General features: G+C 38.2%; 1 long non-coding RNA gene and 1 other non-coding gene across 2 annotated transcripts in view; one reads left to right on the top strand and one right to left on the bottom strand.

The window, feature by feature from the left end:
• The window catches only part of LOC148550829 (uncharacterized), a 157,425-nt gene that overhangs the window by 26,487 nt on the left and 117,085 nt on the right, over positions 1–13,853 (bottom strand). The gene's annotated exons all lie outside the window — the stretch shown is intronic.
• Positions 12,234–12,341, top strand: LOC148550831 (small nucleolar RNA R71). Its single transcript, XR_015893734.1, has one exon. It is a non-coding gene; the product is annotated as a small nucleolar RNA R71 (small nucleolar RNA).

Below are 13,853 nucleotides of genomic sequence, written 5' to 3'. Positions count from 1 at the left end.
GCTTGCTTGACTTACTCCTCGATGGTTGGGGTTAACTAGGCGAGATTGACTCATGATAATTACCATAGTTGTGGCTATGGAAATGATAGGATTCTTAGACTCTCATTCCCAAGTCAAAGCTCTTTTTGCATTTATAGCATTTTCACTAGTTTTGATCTTGTTTTCTCTTTACTTACATTAATTCCCAATTTTGATCATTGCTTAGTTCTTTTATTGCTTAGTTCTCTTAATCTTTCATTTCTTGCTTGAAAACCCATTTTTCCTTACAACCGAAAGAGAAACACTTCCAATTGCGTCCTAGGGAGAACGACCCGAGGTTGAAGTACCCTCGATCTCGGTTTAGATTAGATATTGTTAACTTCGATCGAGCATTACTTGTTGGTTGAGAACTATACTTGCAATAAGGTTATTTCTCCTATACCCAGAAGGAATTTTTAACCGATGAATTCGCTCGTATCACCCCTCGGTCCGCAACAGCGGTGGCTGCATCTACAGTTCCGCTTACTTCCGCAACAATAGCAGCAGTTTTTATCGTAACATTCAACCTTGATTACTCAATCCTAAATCATCAATGTCGCAAAATCCTTAATAACATATAACAGAATACTAATAGCGAGGGTTCACAAGCAGGGAAACTTACTACAATAAAAGAACGAAGCAACAGCGACCTCTAAAACAATTTGGCGGTAGCTCTGGCAGCTGTCTCAAGTGATGGCGGTGGCTCGAAGCTCCGATGACGGTAACTACAACAACCATGCAATGACAACAAGGTTTCAGGAATTTAAAAGAATGAAAAATCGAAGCAAGAACCTTACTAGCAGTGGATCTTGGCGACGACAATGCCATTTTTCGGCAACAGAGGCAGCTTCTTCCTCTCCCATTTGTGACCAGCCTTGACGGTGGTGGAAGCTGGTAGCGATGGCGACGGTTCGGATGAGGACGACGATAGCGACATGGACCTCCGTGAAGACGACGATAAAACAAAACACGACGGCGACGACCAGACGCGGCGTCTCCTCTCTCCTCGGCTGAGCTCCCTTGCGTGTCTTCTTCCTCTCTCTTGGCAACAATGGCGATGATGGCAAGCTCGGTGGTGGCGGCGGTGGCTTCTTCTCCTCCCTCGCGCGCACTCTTCTCCATCCCCATCACCCTCTGGTTTGCGCGATGATTACGGCGGCTCCACGGAACGGCGGGAACGACTAGGCAGGGTGCGGCGACGGCGGCGAGCTGACGCGGTCTCCCTCTCTCTTTCGCACTCTATCTTCTCCGTTCCTCTCCCTCTCTTCTCTATGTGGTGTGTGTGTGTTTTGTATGTGTTGTGTTTGTGGGAAAGAGGTGGCAGCTAGGGTTTCTTTTGGGTGAAGGGGGAAATATATTTGTATTTTTGGGTTAGGATTAGATGAAAATTAGGGTATATTTAGTTAGGATTTGATTTGGGAATTTTGGGTTAATTGGAGTTTGGTAATTTTAATAAAATTAGGGGTATTGTATTAAATTAAAATCTAATTTATTCCCTTATAATTACTTTAAAAATATTATTTAATTATCAATTTGCTAATTGACTTTCAATCAGGTATTCTAATTTAAAATTATAGATAATATAATTAATTTTTTGTTTATGAAAATTAAAGTATTAAATTTCAAAATCCCAATTATTTAAACTAAATCATAAAAAAATCTTATTCTTTTACAACTACTAAGCTTTACAATTTAAATATAGAAAATTATTCAATAATTGTAAAATTAAGTAAAATTTTTATTTTAATTATCAAAACTTGATTTAATTAGTTTTAATAAAATAATTTCTGAAAATAATGTCTTTAATAAATAAATTTGAAATCGGCTCTTAATAAGATTTTTCAAAAGTCTTGGGTCTTACATTCTATCCATCTTAAAAAAAATTTTGTCCTCGAAAATTAAAGTAATACACAAGATATTACATAGTTTTGATACTTTACTTTTGAATACTTTAGAAAAGTAAGGAGTGTTAACATATATATATATATATATATATATATATATATATATATATATATATATATATTTTCAAATATCGGATAAGCCATAAGACTTAGATATAAGGGTGGAGTGTGGTTATGGCAGAAGTTACAAGATAGTCTCAAAACAAAGATGTTACGTGATATCAACACTTTACCAAAACTTGAAGAAACACAATAAGGTGCAATTTTCGAGATAGGTGTTTGCAAAAACAATGTGGTCGACAGGCCAACGCTTTTGTTCCCTTAACTAATCAATTACTAGACGCTTTCCAACTCGCTTATAACTCCCCAAGAACATTCTTACTCCATAATCTCATGCTTCTATTCCGTTACACACATCTGATACATCCATGGTAATAACTAGTTTTCACATCAAGCCTTAAGGTTTCAACTTCCCACGCTTTAACATAGCTCACCATCACAACTCCCAACTCTACTTTATCGAACAACTCATCTGAAAGTTCTCAACCTCATCAATCACTTTACAAACCCACTACCGGTAACAAGCCTAATATCAATAAAACTCTTTTACATAAAACAAGGCTCCACAATATCCTGTGACATCGCACACTTACAAGCTTCACCTTCCGCATCCACCAACCGTTTTCAAATAACTAATGTATCACTTGCTATATCTAAAGGTCGCACATGATAATAAAACAAATCTCGAGTTCACTCAGAAGGACACAAGATTTTAGAAAGGAATGACAAGTGACAAGGACAGTACTCATAAGGACTTGAAAGAATGAATGAAATTGCAGGTAAATAAGGATGCACAAGCAATGAAGTTTGCCGAAAAGGAATCAATTGGCAACTTCAAGGATAACTCTTGAATCAAAGAAATTCGATAGGATCAATAAGAAGAAAAATAGCACATTAGTTTGAAATAGATTCAAGATGAGTTAAAAAAGTATGGGATTTTATAGAAGAGGAATGATTAAAGACAATAGTGACACATCACAGCGGAACAACTTCATATTACCACAAGGGTTTTATAGCCCGTGGAGGAATATGAGATCAACAATCAGGTTGCAAGAGTCTTAACATAGTCGTAAGTGTAAGCAGATCAAGATATACATAAGGCACAGATTGTGAAGCAAAAAAATTTAAATTACATCCGAAGAAAAAGAAAAGGGTAAACAACACGTCAAATTGCACGGCAATGATTAGGACGCATAAGCCAATACTACCTAATTAAAAGGAAAACTTAATATTTTCAAAGATTCAAGGATCGGTGTCGCACCAAAACAATTTCAATGTCATGTCAAAGAGTATAGGATTCATGAAGAGAAGTATAATGACAAGGGTAGACGTTCCTAAAGATTCAAGCAGTAGTTTACAAATAAAAGGCAGACGTATTGAGAGTTTAAAGAACTTCAATGGAGACAATGAGAAGAAAAATATGCATTTGTTAAAATTGAATTCAGGCTGAATCAAAGTACAAGATTCATAAGAAGAGAGTGACCAAAGTCAAGGATGTCGTTTAGAAAATTTAGGAGAATGTTTAGGAAAGCAATCGAATAAAATGTCCACAAAGAATAGATAAACTTACGAGGAAGATCATTGATGCACGAAATTGTAATCTCAGGCAACGGCGCCAGAAACTCTGTACACACGTCTTAATAAATCGTTTTTCATTCACAACTTCGATACAACTAACCAGCAAGTGCACTGGGTCGTCCAAGTAATAAACCTTACGTGAGTAAGGGTCGATCCCAAGGAGATTGTTGGTATGAAGCAAGCTATGGTCACCTTGTAAATCTCAGTCAGGCGGATATCAAAAGGTTATGGAGTTTTCGAAATTAAATAATAAGTAAACATAAAATAAGGATAGAAACACTTATGTAATTCATTGGTGAGAATTTCAGATAAGCGTATAGAGATACTTTCGTTCCTCTGAATCTCTGCTTTCCCGCTGTCTTCATCCAATCAGTCTTACTCCTTTCTACGGCTGGCTTTATGTAAGGACATCACCGTTGTCAATGGCTACTTTTAATCCTCTCTGGAAAATGGTCCAAATGCTCTGTCACAGCACGGCTAATCATCTGAGGTTCTCGATCATACTGGAATAGGATTCACCCTCCTTTTGCATCTGTCACTACGCCCAGCACTCGCGAGTTTGAAGTTCATCACAGTCATTCAATTCCAGAGTCCTACTCGGAATACCATAGACAAGGTTTAGACTTTCCGGACTCTCATGAATGCCGCCGTCAATCTAGCTTATACCACGAAGATTCTGATTAAGAGATCCAAGAGATACTCATTCAATCTAAGGTAGAACGGAAGTGGTTGTCAGGCATGCGTTCATAGGGAATAATGATAATTGTCACATTCATCACATTCAGGTTGAAGTGCGAATGACTATCTTAGAAGCGGAATAAGTTGAATTGAATAGAAAAACAGTAGTACTTTGCATTAATCTTTGAGGAACAGCAGAGCTCCACACCTTAATCTATGGAGTGCAGAAACTCTACCGTATGAAAATACATAAGTGATAATGGTTCAGGCATGGCCAAATGGCCAGCCCCCATGAAAGTCTAAGATAGCATAAAACTGATCAAAGATCGTCTAATACAATAGTAAAAAGTCCTATTTATAATAAACTAGTTACTAGGGTTTACAGAAGTAAGTAATTGATGCATAAATCCACTTCCGGGACCCACTTGGTGTGTGCTTAGGGTGAGCTTGAATGTTACACGTGTAGAGGTCAATCTTGGAGTTGAACGCCAGTTTGTAACGTATTTCTGGCGTTCAACTCTGGCTTGTGACGTGTTTCTGGCGTTTAACTCCAGACAGCAGCGTAGAACTGGCGTTCAACGCCCTTTTACGTTATCTAAACTCGGCCAAAGTATGGACTATTATATATTGCTGGAAAGCCCTGGATGTCTAATTTCCAAAGCAATTGGAAGCGCGCCATTTTGAGTTTTGTAGCTCCAGAAAATCCACTTTGAGTGCAGGGAGGTTAGAATCCAACAGCATCAGCAGTCCTTCTTCAACCTCTGAATCTGATTTTTGCTCAAGTCCCTCAATTTCGGCCAGAAAATACCTGAAATCACAGAAAAACACACAAACTCATAGTAAAGTCCAAAAATGTGAATTTAACATAAAAACTAATGAAAACATCCCTAAAAGTAACTAGATTCTACTAAAAACATACTAAAAACAATGCCAAAAAGCATATAAATTATCCGCTCATCACAACACCAAACTTAAATTGTTGCTTGTCCCCAAGCAACTGAAAATCAAATAGGATAAAAAGAAGAGAATATACTATAAATTCCAAACAATCAATGAAACATAGCTCCAATTAAATGAGCGGGACTTGTAGCTTTTTGCCTCTTGAATAGTTTTGGCATCTCACTTTATCCATTGAAGTTCAGAATGCTTGGCATCTATAGGAACTCAGAGTTCAGATAGTGTTATTGATTCTCCTAGTTCAGTATGATGATTCTTAAACACATCTATTTTATGAGTCTTGGCCGTGGCCCTAAGCACTTTGTTTTCCAGTATTACCACCGGATACATAAATGTCACAGACACATAATTGGGTGAACCTTTTCAGATTGTGACTCAGCTTTGCTAAAGTCCCCAATTAGAGGTGTCCAGGGTTCTTAATCAAACTCTTCTTTTGCTTTGGACCTTGACTTTAACCGCTCAGTCTCAAGTTTTCACTTGACACCTTCACGCCACAAGCACATGGTTAGGGACAGCTTGGTTTAGCCGCTTAGGCCAGGATTTTATTCCTTTAGGCCCTCCTATCCACTGATGCTCAAAGCCTTGGGATCCTTTTCATTTACCCTTGCCTTTTGGTTTTAAGGGTTATTGGATTTTTGCTCTTGCCTCTTGGTTTTAAGAGCTTTTGGCTTTTTTTGCTTGCTTTTTCTCTCTCTTTTTTTTTCTTTTTTTTCGCTATTTTTTTTTTCTGCAAGCTTTGTTCTTTGCTGCTTTTTCTTGCTTCAAGAATCATTTTTATGATTTTTCAGATTATCAAATAACATGTCTCCTTATCATCATTCTTTCAAGAGCCAACATATTTAACATTCTTAAACAACAACTTCAAAAGACATATGCACTGTTCAAGCATTCATTCAGAAAACAAGAAGCATTGTCACTACATCAATATAATTAAACTAAGTTCAAGGATAAATTCGAAACTCATGTACTTCTTGTTCTTTTAAATTAAAACAGTTTTCATTTAAGAGAGGTGATGGGTTCATAGGACATTCATAACTTTAAGACATAGTTACTAACTACTAATGATCATGTAATAAGACACAAACATGGATAAGCACTTAACATTAAGAAAACGAAAAACAGAAAATAAGAACAAGGAATGAGTCCACCTTAGTGATGGTGGCGTTTCCTTCTTGAGGAACAAATGATGTCCTTGAGCTCTTCTATGTCTCTTCCTTGTCTTTGTTGCTCCTCCTTCATTGCTTTTTGATCTTCTCTTATTTCATGAAGGATGATGGAGTGCTCTTGATGTTCAACCCTTAATTGTCCCATGTTGGAACTTAATTCTCCTAGGGAGGTGTTGATTTGCTCCCAATAGTTTTGTGGAGGAAAATGCATTTGAGGCATCTCCAGGATCTCATGGTGATGAGCTTCATGCGTCTCTTGAGATCCATGAATGGGTGGTGCATAGAAATTATGATTACACTTTGATTATGTAAAATTCATTGCTCTTTCTTTCCCTAGCAATGGCACCAAAAACATGACGCCAATACCATGGTTCACAACTTCCCACAACTAACCAGCAAGTGCACTGGGTCGTCCAAGTAATACCTTACGTGAGTAAGGGTCGAATCCCACGGAGATTGTTGGTATGAAGCAAGCTATGGTCACCTTGTAAATCTCAGTCAGGCGAATATAAAATAGTAATGGGGTTTTCGAAAATAATTAATAAAATAGGGATAGAAATACTTATGTAAATCATTGGTGAGAATTTCAGATAAGCGCATAGAGATGCTTTCGTTCCTCTGAACCTCTGCTTTCCTGCTGTCTTCATCCAATCAGTCTTACTCCTTTCCATGGCTGGCTTTATGCAAGGGCATCACTGTTGTCAGTGGCTACATCCCCTCCTCTCAGTGAAAATGGTCAACGCACCCTGTCACGGCACGGCTATTCATCTGTCGGTTCTCGATCATGCTGGAATAGGATTCACCCTCCTTTTGCGTCTGTCACTAACGCCCAGCACTCGTGAGTTTGAAGCTCGTCACAGTCATTCAATCATTGAATCCTACTCAGAATACCATAGACAAGGTTTAGACTTTCCGGATTCTCTTGAATGCCGCCATCATTCTAGCTTACACCACGAAGATTCTGATTAAGAGATCTAAGATATACTCATTCAATCTAATGTAGAACGGAAGTGGTTTTCAGGCACGCGTTCATAGGGAATGATGATGATTGTCACGTTCATCACATTCAGGTTGAAGTGCGAATGAATATCTTAGAAGCGAAATAAGATGAATTGAATAGAAAACAGTAGTACTTTGCATTAATCTTTGAGGAACAGCAGAGCTCCACAACTTAATCTATGGAGTGTAGAAACTCTACCGTTGAAAATACATAAGTGAAAGGTCCAGGCATGGCCGAATGGCCAGCCCCTCTGATCTAAGAACCAAGCATCCAAAGATGTCTAATACAATAGTAAAAGGTCCTATTTATAATAAACTAGCTACTAGGGTTTACAGAAGTAAGTAATTGTTGCATAAATCCACTTCCGGAGCCCACTTGGTGTGTGCTTGGGCTGAGCTTGAGTTCTACACGTGGAGAGGTCATTCTTGGAGTTGAACGCCAGCTTTTGTACCATTTTGGGCGTTGAACTCCACTTTGCAACTTGTTTCTGGCGCTGGACGCCAGAATCAGGCAGAGAGCTGGCGTTGAACGCCAGTTTGCGTCATCTAAAATTGGCCAAAAGTATGGACTATTAAACATCGCTGGAAATCCCTGGATGTCTAATTTCCAACGCAATTGGAAGCGCACCATTTCGAGTTCTGTAGCTCCAGAAAATCCATTTTGAGTGCAGGGAGGTCAGAATCCAACAGCATCAGCAGTCCTTCTTCAACCTCTGAATCTGATTTTTGCTCAAGTCCCTCAATTTCAGCCAGAAAATACCTGAAATCACAGAAAAATACACAAACTCATAGTAAAGTCTAGAAATGTGAATTTAACATAAAAACTAATGAAAACATCCCTAAAAGTAACTAGATTCTACTAAAAACGTACTAAAAATAATGCCAAAAAGCGTATAAATTATCCGCTCATCACAACACCAAACTTAAATTGTTGCTTGTCCCCAAGCAACTGAAAATCAAATAGGATAAAAAGAAGAGAATATATTATAAATTCCAAACTATCAATGAAACATAGCTCCAATCAGATGAGCGGGACTTGTAGCTTTTTGCCTCTTGAATAGTTTTGGCATCTCACTTTATCCATTGAGGTTCAGAATGATTGGCATCTGTAGGAACTCAGAGTTTAGATAGTGTTATTGATTCTCCTAGTTCAGTATGATGATTCTTGAACACATCTATTTTATGAGTCTTGGCCGTGGCCCTAAGCACTTTGTTTTCCAGTATTACCACCGGATACATAAATGCCACAAACACATAATTGGGTGAACCTTTTCAGATTGTGACTCAGCTTTGCTAAAGTGCCCAATTAGAGGTGTCCAGGGTTCTTAAGCCCACTCTTTTTTTTGCTTTGGACCTTGACTTTAACTGCTCAGTCTCAAGTTTTCACTTGACACCTACACGCCACAAGCACATGGTTAGGGACAGCTTAGTTTAGCCGCTTAGACCAGGATTTTATTCCTTTAGGCCCTCCTATCCACTGATGCTCAAAGCCTTGGGATCTTCTTTATTTGCCCTTGCCTTTTGGTTTTAAGGGTTATTGGCTTTTTGCTCTTGCCTCTTGGTTTTAAGAGCTTTTGGCTTTTTCTACTTGCCCCCTTTTTTTTTCTTTCTATTTTTTTTCGCCTAATTTTTTTTTTCTGCAAGCTTTGTTTTTTGCTGCTTTTTCTTGCTTCAAGAATCATTTTTATGATTTTTCAGATTATCAAATAACATGTCTCCTAGTCATCATTCTTTCAAGAGCCAACATATTTAACATTCTTAAACAACAACTTCAAAAGACATATGCACTGTTCAAGCATACATTCAGAAAACAAGAAGCATTGTCACCACATCAATATAATTAAACTAAGTTCAAGGATAAATTCGAAACTCATGTACTTCTTGTTCTTTTGAATTAAAGCATTTTTCATTTAAGAGAGGTGATGGATTCATAGGACATTCATAACTTTAAGACAAAGTTACTAACTACTAATGATCATGTAGTGAAGACACAAACATAGATAAGCACTTAACATAGAAAACGAAAAATAGAGAATGTAGGAACAAGAAATGAGTCCACCTTAGTGATGGGTGTGTTTCCTTCTTGAGGAACCAATGATGTCCTTGAGCTCTTCTATGTCTCTTCCTTGTCTTTGTTGCTCCTCCTTCATTGCTTTTTGATCTTCTCTGATTTCATGAAGGATAATAGAGTGCTCTTGATGCTCCACCCTTAATTGTCCTATGTTGGAACTTAATTCTCCTAGGGAGGTATTGACTTGCTCCCATAAATTTTTGTGGAGGAAAGTACATCCCTTGAGGCATCTCAGGGATCTCTTGATGGTGAGCTTCCTCATGTGTTTCTTGAGCTCCATGAGTGGGCTCTCTTGTTTGCTCCATCCTTTTCTTAGTGATGGGCTTTAGAGATGAATCTTTCCATCTCCCATGGCTCAGAGGTGAAATCACTTGCCTTCCCTTTCCTCTTTGAGGTTTCTTTGGCCTTAGGTGCCATTAATGATTTTGGAAAAACAAAAAGCTTATGCTTTTACCACACCAAACTTAGAATGTTGCTCACCCTCGAGCAAAAGAAGAAAGAATAGAAGAAGAAGAAGAAGAAGATATGTAGGAGATTGAGGGATGTGTGTATGGATGTGAGTGGTGAATGGAAAACAGAAGGGATGATCATGAATGGAGAAAGAGAAGGTGAGGTGAGTGGGGATCCTGTGGGGTCCACAGATCCTGAGATGATCCTGTGGGGTCCACAGATCCTGAGGTGTTCAAGTATTTACAACCTTGCTCCAAATTAGGCATGTAAAATGCCCTTGCACACAACTCTGGGCGTTCAGCGCCAGGTTGGTGCCCATTTTGGGCGTTCAACGCCCATTTGTTGGCCATTTCTGGCGTTGAATGCCAGAACCATGCTTGTTCTGGGCGTTCAGCGCCAGCTCTTCTCCAGGGTGCCATTCTGGCGTTCAGCGCCCAGATGATGCCCATTTTGGGCGTTCAGCGCCCAGACATTGCCCATTTTGGGCGTTCAGCGCTAGAACCATGCTCTGTTCTGGCGTTGAACGCCAGATAGGTGCTTCCTCCAGGGTGTGATTTTTCTTCTGCTGTTTTTTATTCCATTTTCAATTTTTATATTTATTTTGTGACTCCACATGATCATGAACCTATAAAGACATATAACTAAGAAAAATATAGTTAGATAAATAAAAATTGGGTTGCCTCCCAACAAGCGCTTCTTTAATGTCAATAGCTTGACAGTGGGCTCTCATGGAGCCTCGCTGATGTGCAGAGCTTTGTTGAGACCTCCCAACACCAAACTTAGAGTTTGACTGTGGGGGCTTTGGTTGACTCTGCTTTGAGAGAAGCTTTTTCTGCTTCCTCTCCATGGATGCAGAGAGAGATCCTTGAGTTGTAAACACAAGGTTGTCCTTATTTAATTGAAGGATCAATTCTCCTCTGTCCATATCAATCACAGCTCTTGCTGTGGCTAGGAAAGGTCTTCCTAGGATGATGGATTCATCCTCTTCCTTTCCAGTATCTAAGACTATGAAATCAGCAGGGATGTAAAGGCCTTCAACCTTTACTAACACGTCCTCTACTTGTCCATAAGCCTGTTTTCTTGAATTATCTGCCATCTCTAATGAGATTCTAGCAGCTTGCACCCATAGATTCCCAGTTTCTCTATTACAGAGAGGGGCATGAGGTTTATTCCTGAACCAAGGTCACCCAGAGCCTTAAAGATCATGGTGCCTATGGTACAAGGTATTATGAACTTTCCAGGATCCTGTCTCTTCTGAGGCAATGTCAGTTGATCCAGATCACTTAGTTCATTGGTGAACAAGGGAGGTTCATCTTCCCAAGTATCAATGCCAAATAATTTGGCATTCAGCTTCATGATTGCACCAAGAAACTTGGCAGTTTGCTCTTCAGTAACATCCTCATTCTCTTCAGAAGAGGAATACTCATCAGAGCTCATGAATGGCATAAGGAGGTTCAATGGAATCTCTATGGTCTCTAGATGAGTCTCAGATTCCTTTGGTTCCTCAGAGGGAAACTCCTTATTGATCACTGGACGTCCCAGGAGGTCTTCCCCCTTGGGATTCACGTCCTCTCCTTCCCTTACAGGTTCGGCCATGGTGCTTATGTCAATGGCCTTGCACTCTCCTTTTGGATTCTCTTCTGTATTGCTTGGGAGAGTACTAGGAGGGATTTCAGTGATCTTTTTACTCAGCTGGCCCACTTGTGCTTCCAAATTTCTAATGGAAGACCTTATTTCATTCATGAAACTCACAGTGGCCTTAGATAGATCAGAGACTAAATTTGCTAAGCTAGATGGATTCTGCTCAGAATTCTCTGTCTGTTGCTGAGTGGATGATGAAAAAGGCTTGCTATTGCTAAACCTGTTTCTTCCATTATTAAAGCCTTGTTGAGGCTTTTGATCCTTCCATGAGAAATTTGGATGATTTCTCCATGATGAGTTATAGGTGTTTCCATAAGGTTCACCTAAGTAATTCACCTTTGCTATTGCAGGGTTCTCAGGATCATAAGCTTCTTCTTCATAAGAAGCCTCTTGAGTACTGTTGGATGCAGCTTGCATTCCATTCAGACTCTGAGAAATCATATTGACTTACTGAGTCAATATTTTGTTCTGAGCCAATATGGCATTCAGAGTATCAACTTCAAGAACTCCCTTCTTCATAGGCGTCCCATTACTCACAGGATTCCTCTCAGAAGTGTACATAAACTGGTTATTAGCAACCATGTCAATGAGTTCTTGAGCTTCTACAGGCATTTTCTTTAGGTGAATGGATCTACCTGCAGAAGTATCCAATGACATCTTTGATAGCTTAGATAAACCATCATAGAATATATCCAGGATGGTCCATTCTGAAAGCATGTCAGAAGGACACTTTTTGGTCAACTGTTTGTATCTCTCCCAAGCTTTATAGAGGGATTCACCTTCTTTCTGTCTGAAGGTTTGAACATCCACTCTAAGCTTGCTCAGCTTTTGAGGAGGAAAGAACTTGGCTAAGAAAGCCGTGACCAGCTTATCCCAAGAGTTCAGGCTGTCTTTGGGTTGAAAGTCCAACCACACTCTAGCTCTATCTCTTACAGCAAAAGGGAAAAGCATGAGCCTGTAGACTTCAGGATCTACTCCATTAGTCTTAACAGCATCACATATCTGCAAGAACTCAGTTAAGAATTGAAAAGGATCTTCAGATGGAAGTCCATGAAACTTGCAGTTCTGCTGCATCAGAGAAACTAATTGAGGTTTCAGCTCAAAGTTGTTTGCTCCAATGGCAGGAATGGAGATGATTCTTCCATGTAAATTGGAATTAGGTGCAGTAAAGTCACCAAGCATTCTCCTTGCATTATTATTATTTTCGGCTGCCATCTCCTCTTCCTGTTCGAAAATTTTTGAAAGGTTCTCTCTGGATTGTTGTAATTTAGCTTCTCTTAGTTTCCTCTTCAGAGTCCTTTCAGGTTCTGGATCTGCTTCAACAAGAATGTTCTTGTCCTTGCTCCTGCTCATATGAAAAAGAGAGAACAGAAAAATAATAATAATAGGGGTCCTTTTTACCACAGTATAGAGGTCCCAGTGTGAGTAGAAGAAAAGAAGAAGAAGAAATTCGAACACAGATGGAAGAGGGGGTTCGAATTTGGGTGAGATGAAGTGTTAGTAGATGAATAAATAAATAGAAGGAGATGAGAGAGAAGGGGAATTTTCGAAAATAATTTTTTTGAAAAAGAGTTAGTAATTTTCGAAAATTAATTTTGAAAAGGGTTAATAGTTTTTCGAAAATTCAAATAAAAAATAAAATTATTAGTTTAATTAAAAAGAAATTTTGAAAAAGGGGGAGATATTTTCGAAAATTAGAGAGAGAGAGAGTTAGTTAAGCAGTTTTGAAAAAGATAGAAACAAACAAAAAGTTAGTTAGTTAGTTAAAACAAATTTTGAAAAGATAAGAAGTTAGGAAGTTAGAAAAGATATTTTGAAATCAAATTTTTGAAAAAGATATGATGAGAAGATATTTTTGAAAAGATAGGATAGAAATTAGTTTTTTTTTTAAAGATTTGATTTTTAAAATCACAATTAATGACTTGATTCACAAGAAATCACAAGATATGATTCTAGAACTTAAAGTTTGAATCTTTCTTAACAAGCAAGTAACAAACTTAAAATTTTTGAATCAAAACATTAATTGTCATTGTTATTTTCGAAAATAACTAAGAAATTTAAAAAAGATTTGATTTTTGAAAAAGATTTTGAAAAAAGATAAGATTTTCAAATTGAAGATTTGATTTGACTCATAAGAAACAACTTCATTTTAAAAATTTTTGAAAAGGTCAATCCAAATTTTCGAATTTGATGAGAGAAAAAGGGAAAGATATTTTTTTATTTTTGAAATTTTTTTTTTTTGAAGAGAGAGAAAAACAAGAAAAATGATGCAATGCATGAAAGTTATGGATCAAAACAATGAATGCATGCAAGAATGCTATGAATGTCAAG

This window comes from Arachis ipaensis, chromosome B7, assembly GCF_059453495.1.
Source record: "Arachis ipaensis isolate K30076 ecotype BB chromosome B7, ASM5945349v1, whole genome shotgun sequence".
Lineage (NCBI taxonomy): Eukaryota > Viridiplantae > Streptophyta > Magnoliopsida > Fabales > Fabaceae > Arachis > Arachis ipaensis.
The sequence above is the reverse complement of the archived record's forward strand: the minus strand, read 5'-3'. Positions and strand labels throughout refer to the sequence as shown.